We start from the raw sequence: 27,547 nt of genomic DNA on the forward strand, positions 1-27,547 counted from the left end.
ACTCCTATAGATCCCTCGCTGCTTGATGGGGTTTCCCATGTCTGTGTGTGTGTGTGTGTGTGTGTTTGTGAGCAGCTGGACAGATGCTGACAAAACATATATCCTGCAATGAGATAATGCAACAGAGGATCTTGCTTGTGCGTGTGCTTTTGAGCACGTCTCAGCAGGTGGTGACAGAGGTTTGGGCGTGTTAGTTTGTATGTACTGTATGTATGAGCTTGGGAACACACACGCACACACTACTGGGGCGAGACGGCTCGGTAATGGTAACAGTGATTTGCTATGCAAATTCCTGCATCATGAACCAAGTGTTGCTGTGCATGAGAGAGAGAAAGCTAAGCAGGTGGTGCCCAGTCTTGTGTCTCACTCAGGGTGGTCCACCGAGAAGGGCTGAAAATTAATCCTCATTACATTAATCAGGCTCACATACACACACATGCACCGTGAGCCAACTTAATCACCAAGCACGTGTGTTGCAGTACGCTTCGCATTCCCTGGTGTAAGACATATCACACATAACAGTATATACTGCAAAAAATGATCTACATGTCAGCTTAGCTCTTTTCTAAAAATCCTATTGACACCTCAGTACTGGATTCATATATAGTGTATACTGTCAAATATCTAAGGATGGAGAAAAGCTATAGACTGTATATAAGAAGTTGGCATAGTCACCGTGACGTCACCCATTGGTTTGTGGACTGCTGTTTTGAAGCCTTGAGTTCGGCATTTTGGCAATTGCCATCTTGGTTTTTGGCCGTCGCCATCTTGTTTTTTTGCAACCATAAGTCACACGAGAGGATGGAGCTAAGTACAACCGAAATAAGAAGTGGACATAGTCCCCGTGACGTCATCCAATGGTTTTTGGATTGCCATTTTGAAGCCTCGAGATTGGCAACCAGATGTGACATGAGAGGGTAGAGCTAAGTGCAACAAGAATGTCTTATTCAGCATTCGGTTGCACTTAGAAAACTAAAAATGATTTTTAGGCAACTGAAATGTTAATATTAACTTTCATGAACTAAAAACACACTGTGAAAGGGTTAAAGTTGTAAGACGAAAACACGGACAACTCCCAGACTGGACAACGCTGTGGTAGCGACCTGTCAATCACAGGGTAGCCACGCCCTAAAGCATCCCCTACATAATGGTCTATTTGACTCTAAATGGGACCATAATTTACTAAATGAACATCATGCTGTATTGAAGAAGACTTGAAACTAGAGATTGAGACCATAAACTCATGTTTACAATGTTTACTGAGGTAATAAATCAAGTGAGAAGTAGGCTCATTTTCTCATAGACTTCTATACAATCAGACTTCTTTTTGCAACCAGAGGAGTCGCCCCCTGCTGGTTGTTAGAAAGAATGTAAGTTTAAGGCACTTCAGCATTGGCTTCACTTTTTAGACCTGGAGGTTGCTACATGGGGAAAACTGTAAGGTCTATAAATATCTATAATGTAAAATACTTCCAGAAAAGTCAGTGAAATCTTCACTCTTAAATACACAATTTTCAGCTATTTAGATTGATAGATAGATAGATAGATAGATAGATAGATAGATAGATAGATAGTAACTTTATTGATCCCAAGGGAAATTCAATTGTCCAGCATCACAGTTCCATAGTGCAAAACATGTTAATAAAAAGATACCAGGAGATGAAGAAACTGTTAAAAATGAATATAGTGCAGGGTAACAACTGAGATAAGGGACTATTAAAAATGTGAATATAGTGCAGAAAGTGATATAGTGCTGGATAATAAAATATAGGAGATATAGATATTTAGAAATGTCAAATATGGAATATAATGTGGGATAAGAACTGAGCTAGAGAGTTAAAAAAAAAAAGAAAGACTAAAGTGCAGAATAAAGCTGTACATTGTTTGTAGAATACCGTAAGACCGTCTATAAAGGTGCAGAGTAGAGCTGTTTGTGGTGTGCAGAATTAAAAAAGTAGCTCAGTCTATTAAAGTGCACTGTGTGCATTATCTGCACAAAAAATGGTTTCACTTTAGTTGAATTTCGTTAATTGAAAATTTGCATGTGTGTGAAAGTACCATAGACTGAAAAATAAATAAACACCCCCCTAGACAGACACACACATGGTACATCCACACAGGTGTTTTCACTTGTTGCCTGATTAGACCTCCTCTCAGGACTCTGTGGGCATGAACACATTGTGATTAACTGACAGCACTCACTCACCTGTTAAGTTTTGTTGCATCTTTCAGGGCAGAAAAACACCTTTTACTTATTATTTGTACAGGTGTTTTGTCAGCTGTAGAGGAGGGGAGGGGCTTTGATGAAAAAGAATGGTGAGTAAACAGACAGTTTTGTGAAGAATACTCTTTAAATCACATCACCATAGTGAGTCTGTCCTCGGTATCGACTGCTGCTATTGCTCACTGTTACTTGTTTGGGAAAGAGAACTACTCAGTTGCTAGCTCTACTGTAAGTCATAACCCATATCTATAAATAATTCCTGGATTTATTCCCATTGAAACAAATAAAATAAACAAAAAAATATTATTTATATCAAAACAATAATTGCTGTTTTCAGCTTTCCACAGTGATATAAATTACATCATCATAACTCGAAATCTTGATACTATAGTACATGCATTTTAACCCCTGGAACAAGTGTTGTGTGCATCTGTTCAACCATCATTACTGACACTTTCAGAACCACCAATCACATAGTAGAGAGAAGCAAATCAACACCTTACAATATGAAACAAAATGTGTACAGTTTCTATTAGAACTATCATAATTTAATATCACAAAATAAAACACTAATTTAATCTGATGGGGACCATGCTCCTCAGTGTGGCTTAGCATCACAAAACCCCATACATACATACCCAACATAATGAGGAAACGTTCATTAACGTACCTAGAGAGTTGCAAAAATGTTTACAGTTTCTATTAGAACCATCATAATTTAATATTGCAAAATAAAACGGGTGTTAATTAAAACACCCAAATAAATATATCCACTTTTCAGCATTTTGTATTTACTTATTTGGTTATTTGTTATATATTGCACGTCTTAATGCAAATATATGTACGTATTTCATATTTTTTGTATTTATATATTTTTTTTACATACATTGTGTTTGTATTGTAACATTATGTACATAACGTACATGTTATATACTGCTTTATTTTTTATATTCTTACCTTTCTTTATGTTTATACTAGGGTTGTCAAAGTCAACACGTTAACACAAAATTTGTTTTAACGCCACTCATTTCTTGCAACTTGCAGTTTTTTTTTTTTTTTTTAAAGTTATTTTTTTGGGGGCATTTTCCATTTTTATGACAGGACAGTGGATAGAGTTTTGAAAGGGGGGAGAGAGAGAGTGGATGCGGAAAGGGCCACAGGCTGGATTCGAACCCGGGCCGTCGCGGTCAGGACTAAGCCTTAATACATGGACGTCTGCTCTACCAACTGAGCTAACCCAGGCGCCCCAACTTGCAGTTTTTTGATGGTAGCTCAGCTTCAAAGCTAGAGTGAAGATACTGACATCATATAAAACTACAAAAACCTAAAGAATCCATTGGTACCAACCATGTCATACTAGCTTGTCGGTCGCGAAGGAGTCTAAATAACGCTCATAACTTGCGCTAAATATTGGCGAGAAAAAACTGGCACGCCTTTTTTTTTTTTTTTTTTTTTTTAAAGTTATTTTTTTGGGGGCATTTTCCATTTTTATTGAGGACAGTGGATAGAGTCTTGAAAGGGGGGAGAGAGAGAGAGTGGATGCGGAAAGGGCCACAGGCCGGATTTGAACCCGGGCCGCCGCGGTCAGGACCAAGCCTTAATACATGGACGCCCGCTCTACCAACTGAGCTAACCCAGGCACCCAGGCACCCAGGCACGCCTTTTTTAAAGGGGTCCCTTGACCTCTGACCTCAAGATATGTGAATGAAAATGGGTTCTATGGGTACCCACGAGTCTCCCCTTTACAGACATGCCCACTTTATGATAATCACATACAGTTTGGGGAAAGTCATAGTCAAGTCAGCACACTGACACACTGACAGCTGTTGTTGCCTTTTGGGCTGCAGTTTGCCATGTTATGATATGAGCATATTCTTTATGCTAAATGCAGTACCTGTGAGGGTTTCTGGACAATATTTGCCATTGTTTTGTGTTGTTAATTGATTTCCAATAATAAATATATACATACTTTTGCATAATTGCCCTCTTCCATGTTGATAAGAGAATACTTAACAAATCTCCCTTTAAGGTACATTTTGAACAGATAAAAAAATGTGTGATTAATTTGCGAATAAATCGCAATTAAATATTTTAATCAATTGACAGCCCTGATTTTTATATTTGGCTTGTCTTTCAATATTTATTGTAAAATGTTACGAAATTATTAAAAGATGAATGATTTTCATAATTCACATTATGATTACCCGCCTTCGCCCAATGTCAGCTGGGATAGGCTCCAGCAGACCCCGCGCCCCTAAATAGGATAAGCGGTAACGGATAATGAATAAATGAATATTATGATTACATCATTCATAATTTTCACCAAAAGTTCTTCCCTGCCCACAATTTGCAATTAATCATGGACAATCATGTGATTAATCAAGATTAAATATTTTAATCGATTGACAGCCCTAGTTTGTACGAGAGCAACTGTAATGCCCCAATATCCCCCCGGGGATCAACAAAGTATTTCTGATTCTGATTAAATCACCCATTTAGTATTAATCAGATGGGGAACATGCAATGTTCACTAACAACATATTTCATTTGTTTTCTGCCAAAATGTCCAATCTTGCAATACAATATCTGTCTGTAATGTACGGTATCATTAAACTGTTTTTATGGTTATATTTAGGGATTGGCAGCACATGCTAAGGGTTAGGGAAAGATCGTTTTATCAACATTTAACCATAATCTTTCTTAACCTTAAGGGAAGCGCTTTCATTGCCTTAGTCTCACGACCACAACGTCATTGGGAAACCAGTTTAGTTCCATATAAAGTTAATTTCTAGGTGGCAGGGTGGCAACCTCTCGTGCGTGATGGTCTCTAAGCAACATTTTTCATTTTTTAAACAAACTTCTTTGATTTTGACTTTAGTTTTTGATCTAATGTTAGCAGTATAGTACCTAATCAGTGGCAGAGAACCTAAAGTACCCCTCAAGTTATTTTATGACGGTGGGAGACCACAGGATTATACCAGGCAGCTCCAGGCCTCAAGCCCTTTGTAGGTATAAAACCATAGTTGACTTTGAGTTTAGGTCAGGTTTTATACACCCCTGATGGTATCATAAAAAAAACCCTCACGATGAAATCACATCACAATGATATAATGTACTTCATATCGACTCTAATGACATAATAAATAATATGATGCATCAGTAACAAATGATGGGAAATCAAATCTACCGTGACTTTATTTCTGGAGCATTTAATATCAACCTAAATAAGCCTAAAATTGCAACACACCCAATGTATAATGGCGTGGTAAAGATGTATACTTAAAGACATATTGGAGACTTTTTGAGCCAATGTCAGAAAGATTTATGTCTTGATTTCACAGAACGTGAGTACCCAGGATCTATTGCTGTCTCAGAGTTGAAATTAAAGAGAGGGGTTTACGTTAAGCTACGTCATGTAGAGTGACTGGATTCTGAGGGATGAATGCTATATTTTCTGTAAATGAGGCATATAGGAAGAATATACGGTAACATGTGAGTCTTAAAGAGGACATATCTAAAAAAAAAAAAAGAGAGAGACTGCACATATATTTGCGTAACTGGAGTGCCTACCACCACAAACTGTGAAATAAGACAACCCAGACAGTTTTTTGTGGGCTGCCTAGATCAAAAAACATGTGATTCATACAGATTTGGCTCCCCTTCCTATGTCACATGCAGGCTCATTAAAATATACAGCCTACTGCTTGCGAACTACCTTTACAAAGGTGCACCATATTTTTCTCGCAAGCAAATCAGAGCAGACTGTGGCTTTTTTTGGACGGGGTCTTAAAGAGACAGGCACTAAAACGGAGCGTTTCAGACAGAGGGTGAATATAAGTATATTCAGACAGACAGGATGAGAAAAATAATGTGTTTTTTTAACATTAAAGCATGTAAACATGTTCTAGTAGAAACCCCAAATCCAAGTATAAACCTGGAAATGAGCATGATATGTCCCCTTTAATAATTGTCATTGTATAGTTTTGCTTTTTAGTTTTTTACTTTTCATGACTTCTAAGTCGTTGATATCACAAAACATGTTTTTGGCCATAACTCAAGAATTCATATGCTAATTTATGACAATTTCACACAAATGTTTTAATGTATAAAGTGAGGTAGTGATGACATTATGGATGGACATGGATATAAACTGCAACTTGAGTTGTTGGCGGATGCATACAACTGTGAGGCGGTAATTCTAGTTTTCTATAATGTCACCGTAAAACAGTGAGTGCAAGCGTAACGTGAGGTATTATCACTGAAAATAGTATCGTACTTTGTCTACTCGGTGGCGGCAACGAGCCCAATGCATTCTGGGAGTTGTAGGTTTTCTACCGGATGTCACATGAAGGCTCATTAGAATATATTGTCTACAGCTACCTTTGCAAAGGTACACCATATTTTTCTTGCAAGCCAATCAGAGCAGACTGGGCTTTTTTAGGAGGCGGGACTTAAAGAGACAGGCGCTAAAACGGAGTGTTTCAGACAGAGGGTGAATACAGGTATTACAGACAGGATGAGAAAAATAATGTGTTTTTTGAACATTAAAGCACGTAAACATGTTCCAGTAGAAACCCCGAATACAAGTATGTACCTGAAAATGAGCATGATATGTCCCCTTTAATAATTGTCAGAAATGTAATTTAGAGCTTATAGATTTGCTTTTTGTTTTTTTTACTTTTCATGAGCAGGACTTCTATTAAGTAAGTAGTTGAGCTGAAGAGTCTCTAAGTCAAATGACTCAGCGAGAGTTGTTTTTGAGGAGTGTGTGTGTGTGTGTGTGTGTGTGTGTGTGTGTGTGTGTCAGTAGGTATGTTTTGCACTCATCACCGATCTCATCATTTCGATTGACAGCTTAGCTTGTAGAATCTTTTCATCTTGTGTCCAGTAGGACGGTAATGTTGTTACATGCACCTCACGCTTTGGGCATTTCTTCTGTGTGTTTACGGCTGTCAATGCATTAGCCAGTATCGGTACACTAATTGTGTCTTTGTGCGTACGGCCTCTTGTGCGTGCATGTGTGTGTGTGTGTACATATTTCCAGCGGCTCTCCCTCCAGGAATGCAGCACGGCTCTTCAGAAGGGGATATTAGCGCTGACCGCAGGGCCTCTTTCCCCTCTCCGCTTCCATCTGGTGTCGCATTAAATATTAAACTTTTTAATTTGATTCAATTCCCGACGACAAACACCCTTGATTGGATCCAGATGCCGGCAGCCAGTGGGCCCACCCCAGGCCTGTTCTGTGCCTAGGTTTCGGCTGTTCCGGAGCTCGGCACAGGAGCTGGAACTGAGACCCAGATTAAGGCTGGAACTTGGACTGGAGATACGGATGGTGGTCCAGTTTTGAGTCGGGGTGGTGGAAGTGGTAGTTTTTGGTAAAAGAGGAGATGGAGCTGAAGCTGCCCTTTGGGACTGGGGATAGAAATTGAGCCGGCAATAGAATGAGACTGGCACTTAAAGGGATACATTGCCGATTTTCGACCAGCTTTGTATCATTACAGTGTGGTAGTGTATGCAAATGAACAATGTTGAACTTCCCTCCATGTTGCGGCTCCAGGGCTGTTTGTTCAAACTACAAATTGTACAACCACTCGAAGGCCATTGCAGATGCCAATGTTCCTGTAGATATGGAAATAAGCGGTTTTGATATTGTATTGCTGGAATCTGACATCCGGGCCTACTTAGACTGTATGAGCCAGAATACAGTGTGGAGAAATGACGGCGTCTGGAAGGGGAAGACACCGCCACAGCCGAGAGTCACACATCACCAGCTGGTGAAAATAGTGGCACAGAGCTGCCCCATGCCGTGGTGCCGCTGTGCACTGATGTTAACTGAAGTGGAGTCACTCACAGGATGAAGTTGCTGAATCCAATTAGTTTACAGAGGAAGGGGCACAAGCATGTGTGATATTACACCCTATATCTTTGGGCCTCATATGACCAGAGGAGTGCTGGAGACATAGTTCAGGATCCCGAAAAGAAAACTGGAAAAAAACAACCAAAGCCGGCGCAGCAAAACGGACGTCTGAGTGTAGAGTTAGTGCAATAGCGAAAGTGTATGCAATGCCTCTGCGCCAGCAAAAGCTGGAGGCATTATGTTTTTAGGGTGTCCGTCCTTCCCATTCTCGTGAACGCAATATCTCAGGAACGCTTGGCAGGAATTTCTTCAAATTTGGCACAACCATCCTATTAGAGTCAAGGATGAACTGATTAGATTTTGGTGGTCAAAGGTCAACATCACTGTGACCTCACAAAACACATTGTTGGCCTGAACTCAAGAATTCGTATGCTAATTTTGACAATTATATAAAGTAAAATAATGATGACGTTTTTGGACGGATATTGATGTAAACTGCAACTTGAGTTGTTGCTGGAGGCATACAACTGTGAGGCGGTACTTCTGGTTTTCTGAAATGTCACCGTAAAACAGTTAGTGTAAGCGTAAGGTGAGGTTTTATCACTGAAAATAGAATCGTACTTTGTCTATTTAGTGGCGGCAACGAGCCCAGTGCATTATGGGTGTTGTTGTAGGTTTTCTACCTTTTGAGCGAAAGAGAATACCACAGTCCTTTTTCTCTTTTCCTCTGCTCATGTAGCACCTTTCTACTGCCTAGTTTTATAACAAGATCATCTTCCCAGCGGTGAAATAGTTCTTCAAACTGGAATTTTGACCCCTTTCAGAGAAGAGTGAGGAACTGGGAAAAAAATACCTGTTTGTTGTTAATGAGATGTTGTTAACCCGAATCCATTTAACAGGGCTTACTCTCTTAGTGTTGCTTTTGGTAACCTCTCAGCCAATATGTTGCTCTTCTCGACAGCAAAGACAGTTGAACACAATTGTAGAACTTGTTGCATTTGCATACGTGGAGGATTGGTTAGGATTTTTTGCACTTCCTGTGTGTGTGTCTGTACTCCTTTCCAAATCCTTCAAATGAAATGGCAAATTGCATAATTTGTAATCACCCTCAGGAACAAAACATAACAGTTTTCTTTTTATCTGACACTGCCATGGTTATGGTTGGTTCAGGCAGACTTGGTTAGAGTTGGAGAAACATCCTGGTCATGGTCGAAAGAAACCAGCATTGACTGTCGGTAGGTAGCGGGAAGTCCGATGTTTGGAGTTCAAATTTGTGTGGCTGCTAGATGGCTTTGTTACTTGAATGTAAACACATGTAGTTTTGGGGCATTCACTGAAATAACTGAAATGTCTTACCAAGAAAGAAGCAGAGTTTTGTGTGGTGCCCCACAGTCCAAAGACAAGCAGGTTAGGTTAACTGAAAACTCTTCTGTAAATAGGGGCGAATCTCAATGTTAATGGCTGTCTATCTATCTATATACATCAGCCCCATAAAAGACTTGCCTGTTCATTATCACCTGTCATACACAGAGTCTCACTTAGCGAGAATGATAAAACAATGAGACCAGAACTGCAGCTGGTATTGGGACATGAAAGAAGTCCATGGGTCACTGTACAATTGGGAATATTTAAGATCTGAAATCAGCTTTTCTAGACATCAGCCTTATCTTGACTTGAGATCTTGAGTCACATGTCCTTTCATTCCCTTTTATTCTGACTTTAAGGGCGCTTTGACAGGCCATAGTCCGTTTGACTCGTATGAATCGGAGTTAAATTGATACTTTTGGTTTGTTTTCTATTTAGTCTGGTTCGGTTTCACAGTGCATAAATCAAAGCGGACCAAATAAAACAATTTAAGTTGCAGAGGGGCGTGTACGGAGCGAATTTATTTTTTCATCTCGAGAAGTGCCACATCTGTGCAGTGAATCGTGGACTTTGATGCTGTTGAAGTTTTTTCACTTTGATTCTCACTCGTCACCAGTTTATGATTTTATAAATGTCACTGTTTTGCAGACTTTATTTAGCATATTCTGTCTGTTCTCTTCGGCCCAGATGTCAAGCAAATATCGGACTTTTTGCAGAAGTCCAGGTCAGTCCTCTCCCACTCATCTTAACCTGTCATTTACCTGTGTCCATCTCAACAAATGCCCACGCAGGCAGCCTGCATTTTGGTTCGCTTGGAAACGGTCCAAGGCCACCTCTTTTTTTGCGGCAATCGTTCACGACCGCCTGAACGAACTGCACCAGAGTTCGGTTAAAGCTGACTAAATGTTGTCTTGTGTAAGCGCCCCTAAAGTGTTTGATAACTTTTCTGTTTTTCTCAATCTGTCTGCCTACACTCCTCCGCCTTCCCTTTCCCTATTATCCTGGTATGAATCTTAAGGCCAAGTGTCAGCCGAGGTCTGGGTATTGAGGTTTGGATGGCAGTCTCTGCGCTCCATCTGCTCGTGTTTCTGAGTCGTTGGAGTGTGGGCGCTTTTACAGCGCACAGCAGCCATCAAGGTCACAGTCTTCCCATCTTATTTTCCTTTAGACAACAAAAACAAGTAATTTTCATTTTAACAAGTGCATACGGGGTGAGATAATATCATTTGTTGCCAATATAAGAAAGAATAAATTTCCTTGAATCAGTGCCATAGTGTTCTGTCGGGTGCTTAATCTCTTGCTTTGACATGTTTTGCTTAAATTCTTTAAAATAAGTGAACGTGCTTTGGAAACAAGCGTGGTATTATCTCATTTCATTGGCAATAGCTTGTCTCTTATTATATCAAAAACATTGTTAATGGATACTTTTCTGTATTTCACTGTGACACCCAACTCATTCCCTTCTCCATTTGTATTCCCTTGCTTCATTGTAATTAGTGTAACACCTACTATAGTGGAGATAATAGAGCTCAGAGGGGAGCAGAGCAGTCCAGAAGACTTGGGGCTGAATGTGACTTCCCTTGCCTGCGTGAGGGCCTGACAGCAGGCTCTGGTCCAGGGGTCTGTGTCCCCACCCGCCATCCCATCTGTTGCCTTGATCCAGATGCCTCGGCAAGGATGAATCATAACTACTTCAGCTTGTTACCATTTGATTCTGTGTTTGTGTTTTTCCCAACATTATATCCTCTCACAGTTTAAGAAACAGAGTGAAAGGGAGTAAAAACAGCGTTTAAAACTCGGAGGACTACATACAGAAATTTTGCAATTTTATTTTTGATTTTGTCTTCATCTTTATTGCTGATTGACTAAACCCCTACTCCATACAACAATTGTTCGATCACAGCCTAGCGCAGCTCTCATTCACAGTTCATACTCCAAATCTACGAAAAGTAATGCACTGTAATTCATTATAACCCACGTAGTCGTGAGGCAGGACGTGAAAGGCTGCCGCTAAGGAAATAATAAGAGCAACAAAGTCAATCAAACACAGGACGTTCACCCAGGAGACCACTGTTTGTATCATGTTAACTGGCTTTACCTTATTTTTGTTACGTAACTTATGTACTTAACTAACATCACCTACATAACTAACTTACTTAACTAATGTCACCTACATAACTTACGTACTTAACTTACGTCACCTACATAACTTATGTATTAACTCATGTCACCTACATAACCAACGTACTTAACTAACGTCACCTACACAACTTGCGTACTTAACTAACGCCACCTTCATAACTTACGTACTTAACTAGCATCACCTACGTTTTTTTTCCTAAACCTGACTAAGTAGTTTTGTTGCCCACAGGGTGCTTGTGCAAGCACTGTAATCGCTCGTGTTGCTGGACAATCGTAGGAGCATGCACGAAAAACGAAAACGCTTAGCGCGACAGGCGTGTCAAGCTTTGGATTTTTCCACATCTTGAAGCGGTTTGCATGTGGCTGTAGTAAGAGCAAGACTTTGCATTGCATTTAAAGAGCTTTTTGCCATTCTAAAACCAAAACAGAAGAGCAAAAGTGTAAGGAATTATTAAACAGTGTTTCTCAACTCTAACATATTCAATTGTTAGCAAGTTCTAACTAGCTGAACTTTTGTCGGACACCTTGTTTCTATTTATTCATGTTGTTCACTGTGAAAGCGGCATGCTGGACGAGAAATGGCTGATTCATGAAGTTGAAATAATGAGTTATCTTAGGGATGAGATCTGGAGATCGGCATTAATGCTTTCTACTCGCCGATCCCTTAACATTAGCTGTTAGCTGTTTGTAGCCCGTGGGCAGCTCAGTCCTGCTTGGCTAAATAACGGAGCTAACAGCTATTGTTAACGGAGGATGCATTGAGTTACATTTTGCGTACATTAAGTGTCACTCTCTATTCAGTAAAAATTAGTATTCAATGAAGGTAAATTATTACGTTATCATGATAAGTTAAATGTATCTTGTTAAATGTAGTTTTTGGTCGAGAAACTTTAATAAGTCCATTTGTTTAAAGGAGATGTTTTTAATTAATTACATTTTTAATCTTTTATTTTTTTTAATCAAAGCAAATATTTGAATAAAAATACAATCATTTTCTAATCATTTGAATTATATATTTTCATGCAAAAAAGATGTACTTTGGCCACCAAATTTAGGGGCTTAGTGGCCCCTGGGACCCGTGCTCAAATATATTAGCGTCTATCCCTGCTAAGTATATTAAATTACTTTATATGTTCAGGACTAACACATGTTTAGTTTACACTCCAGATACTCCAATGTTACCCGAGATAGCATCACCTTTAAAGTGAGAATAAAAGGTTTGAAAATACGGCCATTGCTAAGCAGCTAAATAGTGTTACGTTAGAAAGAAATAACAGTCTTAACATACTTCATTACAATATAACGAGAACTAACTTAACGTCAAGGTGTTTCCGGTGGTCGGTCCTCTCCGTCTCCGGTTTTTCTGCCGATTGAATTTGACTTTCTGTACGTTCTACTTAAAGATGTGTGAAAAACACAGACTAATGCATCCTGAAAGATTTGAAGAGAAGCAGAAAAATTAGACCCGAAGACAGAATGGGAGAGGGAGAAAACCATGAGTGGAAGACAGCGAAGAGAGAGAGAAAAGAAACTGAGGGAGAGAAAGTGATTGAGTGAGAAATAGAGTATTATTATTATTATTAGAGTTATTCAGCATTTCCTCTCCCACTGGCTCATATTGGACGTCCGCCTCTGACCAGATTTGGCCTGCTGCGGCCTCTTTCAGTCCTCGGCGATCAGAGAGAAATGGCGTGTGAGAGTGTTTTGCAGGATCTCAAATTAGCCTCTCTGTGGATCTTATGTAATCCAATCTAACATTATCTAAGAAGTCACAGCTTCTACCTTTTCACTGTCCAGCTGCACCGATTGCAAGAGTATATCTCTCCTGCAGTTACAGTCGAATCGAAAACACCAAATGCGTTTCATTTAAGTCCCCATTCATGCATTTATTTAGCATTTCTCTTTTATATCTACTCTGCGAGGCTCTTTTCTGAATGTTATGCTGCTGAGCAGATTAGTATATTGTTACATAAAATGTTGCTGTATCTCAACCAGCCAGACCATTTTTCTTTCAACTTCTGGCAGCTAAAAAGGAGCGCAACTCCAAGTTTTTGCAAACAATTCCACTTGGACGGGGAGCCGAGGTGCCGCATGGGGTAAAAACGAGGCTTTTAAATTTGATGAGATTAGATTAGTACAAACTTTAATGATCTCCTTTGAGAAATATGGTTATTGCAGCAGCAAGAAGTAATAGGATACATCAAAGAAAAATCGGATATAAATACGAACAGAGTAAATGGGGGGTTGTATAAACACACGCAGCCGACAATAATTTACAATGACTACATCTGTGCAATTTAATTTATGGCAAATCTTCGACACCAAACGTGAAGTATTGAATTATGGGCCATATGTGCTCCGTGCATGTTGGCGATTTCTCTCTAAAGGAAGGAGCGTATATGTGCAGTATATATTCTACATTCTCCAGTAAATTTTAAAAAACAACAGGGAAAACATGCCACTGGGCGTGTTTGTACACAGTATGAACAAGCTTATGTATGAGTCTGTCTCTCCATATGTTTGTGCACCGCTGTATTGTGTGTATGCGTGGTTGGCAGGGCTGATAAACAGGCAGTGGGTTGGGAGGTGGAAGGAGTCCACCGCCTCAGATTATTGACACAATCCTGGCAGAACGCGGCGCCCGGCGCTCCAAGAAATCTACCTGGCGGGGCTCAGCGCTGCAATCCGATCCCCTCCGTCCGACACACAGCGCCGAAAAACACACAGAGACAGGCTGCGAGGGGACACAGCTCTATCTATTCTTACACCGCTCCTTGTGCCTTTTTCTTCCTTCTGTATAACAATCAGCTTTAGGGGATTTTTTTTTAGTCCAATTTGCTTTCCTGTCAGTCTCCCTGTCTCTTACTGTCTGGCACTCAATCACTCACTCTGTCTCTGTCTCAGGAGGGCATGTTATGAGATGTCAAGGCCACGTGCAGGCCTTAAGGTCTGAGGTCTGGACTACAGTTTCAACACTTTGTTTACTGAGCTGTTTGTGGGTCTGAAAGCAACCTCATATCCTCATACAACAGTTCGTATGATATCTTACTTAGTTAGGTCTAGGAAAAGATTGTAGAAAAATAACTATGGAAGTGACGTTATTTAAGTACGGAAGTTGCGTGACAAATAAGTCAACGTTTGGGTTAAAATAACTACGGAAGTGGCATTATTTAAGTTTGGAAGTTACGTGACGAATAAGTCAATGTTTGGGTTAAAATAGCTACGGAAGTGGCATTATTTAAGTTTGGAAGTTACTTGACAAATAAGTCAATGTTTGGGTTAAAATAACTACGGAAGTGGCATTACTTAAGTACAGAAGTTACGTGACAAATCAACGTTGTCTTCTGTTTTCAAACGGGATACCAACAGCAGTCTCCTGGGCGAAAGTCCAGTGTTTCTGATTCACAATTACGTGGACTACATACAAATTAATTTTGTGGGATATATATGATTTACAGTGCATTCATATTAATAGGTATAGATACAAATGGTGTATGACAACAGCCTGCTGAAAGTGTGTGTTTGTGTATTTGAACATGGACTTTGTTGTACAGCTGCCATTAGTGTCTAAGTTCAGGCAGAGGTACAGAGTTGTGTTCCTGGTTGATGGTTGCTGGAAGAGGATGGCCTCCATTGTCGAACACGTTCGTGACTTTCACCCCCGGATCTCATTTAATCTGTTGAACGTGTTGCTCTCAGATGGAAGTCCGTTCCTTGCAGATGACAGATCGATTGCGTTGCAAATGCATTTGCATTCAAGCGTTGGGTTTATTCTACTATTGATTGCGTTTCCATAAACTAAACTTTTACCCCCTTCTATTTCATGAATATTCATGTTTAAAGAATACAATCAGTAACCAAATGATAAGTCTCAGTACTTGTGAGGACCAAACAGATACAAGGAAGTTTGCAGAAGAGATACTAGTGATTTAGCATTGCACCATAATGTTGGGGGACACACGAGAAAAAAAATGGTTGGGTGCCGTGGTGGCCTGAGGGTTAAGGCACATACCACATAACTGCAACGTCCGCAGTCAAACCCCGCCTGTCTTCCCTTGTTTCCTTTTTCCTTTGTCAAAATTGAAGAAGCAGAGGCTGAGATATCTTCACTTTTAGTGTTTAGTCTTGGTCATTTCCCATAATGCAACTAAATATTATCTTTCAATAGACCCTAACATCAACAATGTTATTTTTTTATTTGAAAGCTCTTTCCAGATCCACTGAAGACATTATACAACAGTTTCTGAGCAGTCATAAGTAAACTGAACCTTATGTGGAGTTCGCCTTTAAGGCGTTTGAAACTTCCCCCTAGAAACGTATGGGTGACATCACATGTTATATTAATGTTTGTATTTAGTGTATAGTATGTACAGTACATTAGATATACAGTATATATAGTAGATATACCTGATCCCCTGCAGATCATGCTTATATTCTACAGATGATTGTTTGTTCAATGTTAGTAGCTTGATAATCGTAAATTTGCATGTTTCATTAGAACATTTCACTGTCTTTAATTCACTGTTACTTGCCGATTCCAGCAGCTAAAAAGGCAGTAAATCTTGATTTCTCTACTTGATTGGTGCAAAACCACTCAAGTGGAAAAAAATCTCAAGTGGGGCTTTTATAAAGGCTACATCAACCTCCACTCTACTGTCATCAGATCACTGGTGCAGTGCCCGTTCGGGGCGTGGCCGCTCAGAATGCGCGCCTGTTCAGAGCGGGCTGATTGCTTGGCCTCCAGAAGTGCTGCTTGATCGCTTGTTTATTCAAAGTTTGATATTGAACGTATCGCATGTCTGAATTGCACCAACTTCAACACTGCGCATCCTTGGGTCCCCAGCAATACACCCACCATGTGTGAAGTAGATCTGATGAATGGTTCTCGAGATATGCGAGGGACACACAGACAGACAGATGGAGATTCCTTGCTTTATAGTTGCTATTGCCTCAGCCTTGATGGATACGTCAAGATGCATGCCATGTTTTAAATTCGAGATTATTTATATTTAATCAATGGGTCTATTAATGATAACCCTTTAATTCACTCAATTCACTGTGCCATTAAGCAGTTCCAGAAGAACAACCTGACACTAGCAGCTCATTTTCTGATTCCCTTTTCAGATTTTCACCATCTGTTTGATTGAAGTTCTACTTCTTCAGCCTGTTGACTATCACAAACAAACATTTTGATGAAACCATCAGAAATGGACTGCATTGACGTAAGGGACAATGCTCTGAGCCATCCACTTTTCTTTGCTGCTATATGTTTAAGCTACGCTATAGCCTAGATCCTGAGTAAGGGTTAAGAACATAAGCACTGCCATGTGTTTTGCTAGGCAGAGTGGCTCTGTTTTGCCAGGCCAATCATCTACTGTTGGCTGTTTAAACTATGGAGTTGGGACTTTCTACTGCCAGCCCCTGTTGCCAGTGGACCAGTGGACTTGGCCGGGTGCGACTCTCTCTCTCCGTGGCACTTAGTGCAGCGGTATTCAGCCAGTAGACTATGATCTTTTGCAGAAATGGGCTGGAAACAGGACTGCAGAGGGCTGCAGGCCGGGTTATAATCTTCAGCAGTATGCCCAATACTCTTGGCTTAGCCTGAGCTGCTCTCAAATACCCTCTAATTCTACTAATGCAAGGCCTTGGCTCTGTGATGTGCACCGGCAAACCGTACGCCAGTTAGTTACTTTTTATTATCATTATTAAGTTAATATTTATTCTTTATCAGTGGTACCAATGCAGTTGTGATCCTCATAAGCTACTGTTTTTTCGGACACATGGAATTTGTGATGCATGTATTGTATACCTTCGTCAAGTCTTTAAAGTGGAAATGAAACGTTCAACCAAGTTAAGCTGGTTTACTAAATGGATTTCCAATCGAATGAACAATTATATAACAAACATGATAAAATGTCAGTATTTCAAAGAAAAAAGAAGCTCTGTTTCATCTTTCGTGGCAAGAGCGCCGCCATGTTGCATTACTCTAGCCTGTGACGTCACAAGAATGATTGGCTCGGCTGAGCTCACAGATACAACGGTAGAGCCCGTGAAAGACGGACACTGAGGAGACAGGGGACAGAAGAAGGGGGGACACTATTGAATTGTTCCTGAATGTAAAGATGAGTTTTATAATGTTAAAACCAAAGACAAAACAGTCCATTTCATAAACTGCTGCTGAAACGGAGATCAGTAAGTTACTGCAGCGCTGGCTAGTGACACTGAAAGAGCCCAACGACAGGCAGCTAGCTAGCAGAAGCTACAGGCAAGTTACAGAAACAAACGCTATAATGAGGGCTTCAGAATAAAGTACAGCTTTTGGCGTTTATTTTCTTAGCCACCATGTCTTTGAACGGTCTGAATGAGACAGCAGAGGAAGAGAGACAGGTGATCAGACAGAGGAGAGGGTGGGGAGATGGGGAGACAGCCGGCTGCAGCTGGACTCAGTGCCTGTCGGAGGGCTCTTTCAGTGCCACTAGCCAGCGATGCAATTACTCATCTCCATTTCACCGTCATTTTATGAAATGGGCTGTTTTTTCCTTGTTTTTAACATTGTAAAACTCATCTTTACATCCAGGAGCAATACAATACTGTCCCCTCTTTTGTTTTCTTCTGTCCTGTGTCTCCTCAGTCTCCGTCTTTCCCGTGAAAGATACCGTTGTATCTGTGTAACTCAGCCGAGCCAACCAACATTGTGATGTCACAGGCTAGAGTCCTGCAACATGGCGGTGCTCTTGCCACAAAAGATAAAACGGAGCTTCTTTTTTTCTTTTAAATGCTGACATTCGTCATGTTTGTTATATAATTGTTCATTAGAGTGGAAATCCATTTAGTAAACCAGCTTAACTTGGTTGAACGTTTCATTTCCACTTTAAGGAGTCTTGCACGCCCGAAAGGGCCCTAACACTGCTAGGGTTGGGGCTTCCATTCCCATGGAGACAATCTTTGCGAACTCTCAGAGTTACATGGGCCAAGTCCAATAGGATTAATGGTTGTATGTATTTATTTGAAATATGTTGTATTTTCAGATCCTTTGAAATAATACTGAGTGTTGCCAGTTTACATAAAAGTCATAGGTAGTAGCAATTTGATTTGTCGTAAACATTTATGTTATGAACATACCTTGATCATAAGACAACGGTGACCATTAGCACAAGCGTGTACTTAAAAAAAAAAAAAAAATCTATCAATGGTATCATATAACGTAACCATCGGCAAAACATCAAGCCGAATCAAAACAACCGCAAATGGAGAGTTTACAGTATCACAACACAATTTTGATTGTGCGTGTGTGCCAGTTGGCAAACGATTAAAACATCCATTGGATTTTTGACAGTGATCACAGGGGACAACAAAGGAAAAGGAACAAAGTGTTTTTTTGAACATACTAGGAAGTGGTGTGGTTTTGGAGCAGCAGCTTACTGGCTCCTTGTTTCCTGGTTTACAGTAGAAGCTAAGTGTATAATGGGAGCCCTGTAAACCTTTTGGTGCTGCGGTCAGAGAAAGCTGCATTACAGTTAACATAATTAGGACCAATACCACTGTGGTACCACGTGTAGGACTTTTTCACACTGCTGGACCGGGCTAAAGCGACCTCCGTTGAGCCCAGTTAAACTGAGGGGACAAAGTCACGTTCATGAACTCTGAAGCTGACATTATTCTCATTCAAGGCAACAATTTAGTCTGTAAAAAGATGTGGACTCCTCAGCTGAGCCAGGAAAAACATGCCTTCTAAATTATAATCTGAAGAAAGTCAACTCGGTTGGCGATATGGCAATTTTAGCACATTGGATTGTCTAGTTTTGGAAAAAGAATAATTTTTTATAATGGGTCAACACAATATGTATTTATAACTAAAGGCGCCTTTAGAGTGTGCAGCAATGATCGGGTAAGTTTATTGAATGTCACACTGTGTGAGATGGTTCTAATAAAATCTTGGTCACAATGTGTCAGACTGTATGATATCCATTTGAAGCGAAGAAATCATGGTGAATCCTAGCGCTACAGTGTAAAGAGGCACTTCATTACTAAATATAAAAAAAACTCAAAACAGGAGGATATATATTTATGTATCAATTTTGTCATATATATGTATTGTCTCTGTTGTAATTTCATTATGTTGTTACTCTATACACACAACATCTATTGCCTGTCTGCACCGTCCTGGGAGAGGGATCCCTCAGTTGCTCTTCCTGAGGTTTCTTCTATTGTTTTCCCCATTTAAATAAATGTCTTTGGTTACATTTTCCCTCATCCATTGAAAGGGTTGTAAAGGAGAGAGGGTGGCCTAATGCTGTACAGATTTCAAAGCCCCCTGAGGCAAATCTTTGATATTGGGCTATATAATTGACTTGACTTGAGGAGGAGAATTTAGAGTTTCATTCCCTAAACTTTATTAATCCTCTGAGACCCCACGCTCCCTACCGACTTTACCGTCTTTCAGAGGCTCTAGCAGGTTCAGTTTTAGGGCTAGAGTGAAGCTACAGGTATCATGAAACTAAAACACCTGAGAAATCCATTGGTACCATGCTAGCTTGTGGCAAAAGGAGGGTAAATAACGCTCCAAAGAGGAAAAACTGACCTGGCTATTTTCAAAGGGGTCCCTTGACCTCTGACCTCAAGATATGTGAATTAAAATGGATTCTATGGGTACCCAAATTCTATTCTAACCTATTCTAAAAATGGTGAGTTTGAATATTTCTGCATACTGGGGTCCCTAAACAGTCTTGGAATAACATAAATTGGGTATGACTGTAAAGACTCTTGTGGATCCAATGAGCCCTTTTGTATTCATGTGTGACGATGTCAGTCCCCGTAGCAGCCATTTCATTGTAGTGAGACCATATTACAACCACCAACTAGAGACCTAGGGAATTCAGAGGATGGCTTTCCTAGGTGGATTGACAATAAGGGGGTTTCTGAGCAGTTTCCAGAAGAGAAGTGCTCGCCATCCAATCGGCGAAAAATGCAACTCTTGCATGCAAAAATCTCCAAATGTCAAAAGTTTTGGAAACCAAATCACAGCATGGCTTTTGCTATAGTGTTCCTCAAGGTCTTGGTGTCTTAATGTGGTATTTTGGAGGGATTATTGATCATTTTCTATCAATTCTCAAATGGTTAAATTTAGCACCAAATCTGTGTAATCTGTTGTATTCTGATTGATTGGGTTGTACCAGCAGCCATGATGTGAAAATGTGGTGCTAAATTTCTTACCTCAGGCTGTCATTGGTCAATCTCAGAACCCATGGGCTATCAGTTTGACGACAGATAAGCCTATAGGGGCAAGGAGCAATATATCTGGGGTTTTGGTGTAGCCAGCAGATATCCGGGCCAAGACTTTCTTTTCCATGGGCTGCTCATTGTTTACAGTCAGATTAGCAACTTGAGTTTGTTTGTTTCACAAGTAGCCAGTTTATAAGCTAATTTTAAACCAATAAAAGGCTAAATCATCTTCAGATGATAGCCGGTGGGTTCACAGATTGCATTTCGACCAATGTGTTCTACCTCTTTTGCTCTCCACATGGACTGCTCGAACGTGATTGGTCAGTACTACTCGAACTACAAAGGGAAATCAGAATCAAAATCTTGTCCCGTTGCCTACATTCTACATGTGAATGTAGATCAGTTTATAGAGATTAGTCTTTGGTTGCCAAAGCTCCAAATCTTGAGAAACCTATGAAGCTGGCTTGGTGTTGTAGAGTCCATTCACAGGGCTAGCTGATGAAATACTCCAACTGGCACCCTAACGGCTAACATGCTAGCAAGCTGGGAACATGTTAGCGCTAGTCAGTCACAATAACTCTCTGAGCTTGTTTACTTTTTTCTCTGTACTGGCCATTTTCTTTACCTCAATGAGAAAGTGCCTTAAACTAGCATTCTTTGTAATAGCCAGCAGGGCGCGACTCCTCTGGTTGCAAAAAGAAGTCTAATTGAATAGACGTCTGTAAGAAAATGAGTAAACATTGTAACAATTTGGTCGACTAAAAATGTTTTATTCAGTGTTCGGTTGTACTTACCTCCGCCCTGTCGTTTCACTTCTGGTTCCAAAAACCCAAGATGGCCATGGCCAACATGCTGAACTCAAGGCTTCAAAATCATAGTCAAAACCATTGGGCGACGTCACGTTGACTATGTCCACTTCTTATATACAGTCTATGGTTCATTGCTGCAAGTGGTTCTACTGAATTGATTTGATTGAAATGAACGGATCTTTGCCACAAAACTTCACGGTTTTAAAAGCCGGTGTGATCGGACCAGACTTGAAGTACAGATGTGGTCGAAACGCAGCATGGTTTCAAGGAATATCCATGTCCTCTACATTTCTGGCATTGCACGGGAAGAGAGATACAATAGGAGCTTTCCAAACACTGCCGATAATTGGATAACCTGCCTTACCCGGAGCCAAAGGATTTGATTGTGTGTTTAACCACAGATTGTCTCACATAACTGACTTTACAAAGAAAGAGGCACAGAGGGATAATTGTGTTTTGAGGGCGGTGTTGCAGGCCAAAGCTAGATTAAAGGGCTTTTATTGTGAAGGTGGTGACAAGCTCTTGGTCTGGCAGAGGTAGCCAGATGGCTAGTTTAGAGGAAATGTTTGAGGAGATGAGATGGATCGAGCCAAATGACTGTTAAGTGATAGCAGAAGAAGCCTTAAGATGTCGAGGGAGGATTTGTTAGTGGGATAATTAACTTTACTGTTAAGTGTGTATATGTTTGTTTATGTGTGATGCTTTGGATTTTTCCTGGCAGCTACTGTACAATGCAGGCCACAAATCTCCTCAGTGAGTGACTGATCAAGCCTATTAACTATGACAGTGACTGATAATACACAAACCCCCACCACATTCACTGCCTCCCTCCCACACACACACACATACTCAGCAACTGCAGTTTGGCATGTCATCTTCTGGCTGAGTTTAGGGGGTTCACTTTTATTGGGAATGTTATCTAACTTGTATGGCAGCAGATGGTCTATGTAACTCTGTTTTACCCCTGGGAGAAAAAAAAAAAAAAAAGAAGCTGAGCAGTGAGGTCCAAACATTCAGCGTGTTGCAACCCCATTTAGAGTTTGTCTCTGGTTTGTTGTGATTGGGGCTTGGCTCGTAGTAGGGAGGTGCTGGAGGTGCTGGAGGCTTTTTAACACCAAACACGCACACACACACACACATGGGTACCCTCCCTCTCCTGGGGCTGCTGGAGGCTTGGCCGCGGAGAGGAGATGGTGGTTGTGGTCTTTCCTCAGACGCTGCTGGGGGTGGTGGAGACGCCTGCCCACTTAACCACCAGCCACGTGAGCTATTAGCCAAAAAATGCGTCCAGCTGGACCATGTGCCTATGTGTGTCTCGATGTATGTGTGTGTGTGTGCATACACTCATTTGCTCGTGCAAATTATCTTTTATTCTTTTACAAGTGCTACATATTACATATTTAACCAGTTATTGACAAATGAACTGTGTTGTAGCTATTGTTGTAATTATGGGAAACAAATGGTCAACGAGTCTATTACAGCAAGAGTATTACTGAAGGTGATGCTGCTGTCTGTACGGCAACACTAAAGAGGACAAACTTCTGCCATAGAGTATTACTCAACATAGAAACCCATAATGATCCTGTAGGGTTTTTTGTTTTCCTAGTTGTAATTAGTTGAGCTCGGTTTCTGAGAATTTGGCATGTCCAATGGCTCTATTTAGTACAATACTTATATGCACCTCAGACGCTGTTGCTATGGAGAAATAGCCAACCGGAGGCATGAATCAGACTGTTATCAGGTCATTAAATGGGCGTTATCAGTGCCAGTGTATCATAAGCCTCATAGATGTGGGTCAGTAGGGGCCTACTACACCCACTAGTAGGTTTTTATCATCAATTCAAATGGGCAATCACAGAAAGAAGGAATAAAGGATGATAACAGTGGCCTCCAACGACCGTAGTAATTGTGACAGGAGCAAAAGCGGAAGTCAGGCGCCGTACTATAGACTGGGAAATTCCATACGGGGTGGAGGTCGGGGGTGATGGATGAGACAAAAAACACATTTTCACCCAGGAGGCCGGGCTTCACATCCCGGGTGAAACCAACAACATGTAGTTTTCTTTGTGTTCACAACCTTAAGTTTGACTTGCACTTTTTTCAAACACAGTTATTTTAAGCCAAAACACAATCTTGTTCCCTAAATTAACCACGTGACTGTGTTGCCTAAACCTAAAGACGTTTTAGTTTTGTTGCCTGAACCTAAAGAACCTGTTTTATTTGTTTTGAAAATATAAAGTTTTATTCAGTTTTACATGCTAGAATGTGTTGCTTTTATGTTTCACTTTTACAACATAGTAGCAGGCCCCTACTGACCCACATCTATGATGCTTATAACGACTGATAATGCACATTTAACGAGCTGATAACAGTCGAATCTGGTGCGTCAAATCCATCACAAAATGACTAAAAATCCCAAATGAATTCATGTAAGAGCAGATTGTTGTTAGTTTTCTCAACACTATAATCTTTAGCTTTCTGCACAACAATAGTGGCTCAGATAACAGAATTTTAAGCTGGGTGATCAGAATATTCTTATCCAAATGCACCATGGGAGTCCAGCCCGGTCTCACCAAATGGAGTATGAATGACACGGTAATTTGTAAGTCATATTGCGTGCAATAGCAACCTCTTCGTTGCTTTTGGTGTGTCATATGTACCCCATGTAGTCTGTACTGACTGCAATGCAAGCGCATCCGTGTGATTATGCTACGCTCGGAGCTAGTGACGTAGAATAAAAAGCGAGAGAGACTGCTTATGGTGAGTGGAAGGGGAGGTGGATGTGTCCAACAAACGCAGGACCTTCAACCAGGAGACCAGTGTTCCTGTCCCAAAGTGTTGTTGAGTTATTTTGAAGTTACGTTGGTGACGCGTCTTCCGTACTTGCGTACGTACGTACAGATTTTAGTTTACCTACTTATTTTAAGCCCAACCATGATGTTTTTCCTCAACCTAACAAAGTAGTTTTGTTGCCCTAACAAATAACTGCCTTTTCATGGGAACGGGTTGTGCGATACACTGTAAAATACACTGTAGAGATCCATGCTGTTGTCAGTGATGGTCCCATTTCAACATAGAACCTTTAAAATGATGGTGTCCATTAGTTGCACTAATTACATTACCCCACTTTATTCATGCATACAGAAAGCAAGTACCCACCAGGATCTGATCTTAGCTCAGTAAACAGTAGAAACTCTTTGCACAGCATGACAGCCACAACACAGTGCTGACAGAAGTTATAAAAATTGCTTGCTCTTTTTTTCATCAGAAAAATCAAATATTGATCATGAGTCGTGTGTAAGGACATTACTTTTAATCCCACATCTTTTGTCATGCTGTGTGGTTTCTTGTGTTTCTAACCATCACTTTCAAATCTTCCTCTGTGTTCATATTTTGTAGTGTACAGTATTTAGTTCTTCTTATGTAAAGCCTTTTTTGTTAAGCACTTTCTGAAATCTGGTTCTTATTACAAACCATCATGTCATTTTGATCGCTTTATTATATCCAGCTGATCCCCAGCAGAATCACTGCAACCCCACAGCACACCACAGTAAATAGATGTAGACACTGAAGTAAACTCCTGGTCTGACCCTGTTTTACCTCATGTTGGTTGTTCTCTCTGGTCTTCCTAAAAGGCTGCTGGGTTGGAAAACCTTGCTGGGGATTCCTGAGAACCTTCTTCTTTTTGCCCTACTGGTCATAGAGCAGCTGGTTTGCTTTGACTTACAAACATCTGATGGATATTACAAGCTGAAATGTATAATATTGGAGCACAAAAATAGTAGTTCAGTGATTCATCTTTATGGTAGTCAACAATTTTATCAAAGTGAGATTCAATTTTGATTCCAAGATTTATTTTCTTTTAACTTTATAGTGCATACATCTTTTAATAATTTTTGCACCATGTCCCAAAAAGTTAATTGTAGTATCACACTAAAGGCCGTGACACACCAACCCGACATCAAATAACTAGCGCCGACGAAGGCCACCAGTTTCGTCGCCTCACGCCGACTTTTTCTTGACCAAAAAGTTGCACTCTAAAGCATCACAAAGACTACAGCCGATGGCCAAGTACCACGTACGTTTTGCGCCTGTGTGAGATGAAATAACTCTCCATGCCAGCAGGCAGCGGTAGTCTGTATTTGTCATTCAAAAAGGGAAACAGGAAGGCCCGAGGACTGTGGATATCATTTTCACACCACTCTCACTCACCACTTAGCTTCATTCCAGATGGCCATGTCACTGTGAACATATCCGTGTATCGGAATGATCAGATGAGATGAAGATGAAAAATGAGAAGAGACTTCTGTGTGTGCCATCTTGACTTTACTCGTTGGCTTTCTTTCCTCACATCTGTTTCTCTTCTCGTGCACTGATTCGTTTAAGCTGCACAGCCAATCAGAGTGATTTGTGTCACTGACAGGCACCGGCCGAAAAAAACTCCACAGCAGACTAGAGCCGACGGTGTGGAACACACTGAAAAAACTAGGTTGATAGACGCTCACCGACGACCCCAAACTGTCCGACGCAGACCGTCGGCTTGGTGTGTCAGGGCCCTAACAATAGCAAACACATGGTCAGTGATTGAGGGTAACTATTAAGCAGTTCCCAAAAGATTGGGCAAGATTGTGTACTAAATGTGTCCAAATCCAGCAGCAATTATACATTGCCACACATGGATAAAATAGCTTATTTCTTCTCTTCAGGGGAAAGTACAGTTTATTACAACAAACAGACGGACACAGTTAGCAACTTGGGAGCATTTAGCATCTAGAAAGCCAGATATTTACCTCAAGAGTTGGTGGAGACCAAAAACGGAGCTAAAAGGGAGTGAATACTGGAGTCACATTCTGGACACAAACACAAATGAATGATAGTATATCTCCGTAACTGCTGGATGTGCAAATAAGTAACAGTTTGCTAATAAATTTGCGATATCATCTTAAAAGGTAACTTCTGTTTTTTTTTGACGTGGACCCTATTTTCCCATGTTTTTGTGTCTAAGTGACTAACGGCAACAGTTTTTGATATTGGTCCAGTATTGAGGGAGAACGCTGCAGATGGCAGCAGCTAAACAGGCTGTAATGTAGATGCTCAGGGCAAATCCTCACGTCAATTTACGACCACTAAAAGTGCTTGTTTTTGCCAATGACAGGCTCAGATTGTTATTATAAGTGTCTGACAACATTATGGAAAGGACCCTATACAGAAATAAAAATGTTTTTCATACCTTTCACTTTATGTTTGTTATTGGTGTCATGTGACTTGCTGCCAGAAAAACAACGGTGGAAACATGGAGTACAGAAAGTGTAGCTTAGTGTTATCTAAAAGATGTCACGGCCGAATATTTAGCTGTTTTTGACAATGTGGATATGACACAAGATTTCAGAACGAGAAGCCAAAGATGAGAAAAAAACTTTTATTTCTCTGAAGGGTCCTTTCCATAATGTTGTCAGACACCGATAACAACAATCTGAGCTTGTCAGTAGCAAAAACAAGCACTTTTTTAGTGGATGAAATTGTTGGTGCGGAATTGCCCCGAGCGATTACATTGCAGTCCGTTTAGTGGTGCAGGTTGAAAAATATGTTACCCTTTAAAAGGTAAATATGTCAATGCTGTTCACAGCTGTTCACAGCTGCTCCCAAATTGCCCAAACCATTGTAGGTTTAAGTACTGCCTCTATTTTTTTGTTTTTTATGTAACGCCAACCAGTTTGCCTGCTTTGACAAATTGGTAATTTACAATCAACACCACATTGTGTTGTAAAGGCCAAGTTGTATCGGCTATTCACATTCACTGTTGTTCAAACACTAAGGAACTCCAATGAAACTCCAATAGTACTCAATTGAAAATAACTATTTTGTTTTACTGCTTCTGACCACTCTAGATGTGTTTGATGCTCAGATTTCCCTAAATGTGCTAAGCAT

The 27,547-nt window shown here is 40.5% G+C and overlaps 1 long non-coding RNA gene across 5 annotated transcripts in view; it reads left to right on the forward strand.

The window, feature by feature from the left end:
• The first annotated feature begins 2,121 nt into the window (after positions 1-2,121).
• LOC119479398 overlaps positions 2,122-27,547 on the forward strand; it is a 379,295-nt gene continuing 353,869 nt past the window's right edge. For all 5 annotated transcript variants that reach the window (XR_005204671.1, XR_005204673.1, XR_005204675.1 and 2 more), the window contains exon 1: positions 2,122-2,316. This is a non-coding gene — a long non-coding RNA (uncharacterized LOC119479398). The remainder of the gene's footprint in view (positions 2,317-27,547) is intronic.

Source organism: Sebastes umbrosus, chromosome 20, assembly GCF_015220745.1.
Source record: "Sebastes umbrosus isolate fSebUmb1 chromosome 20, fSebUmb1.pri, whole genome shotgun sequence".
Taxonomy (NCBI): Eukaryota; Metazoa; Chordata; class Actinopteri; order Perciformes; family Sebastidae; genus Sebastes; species Sebastes umbrosus.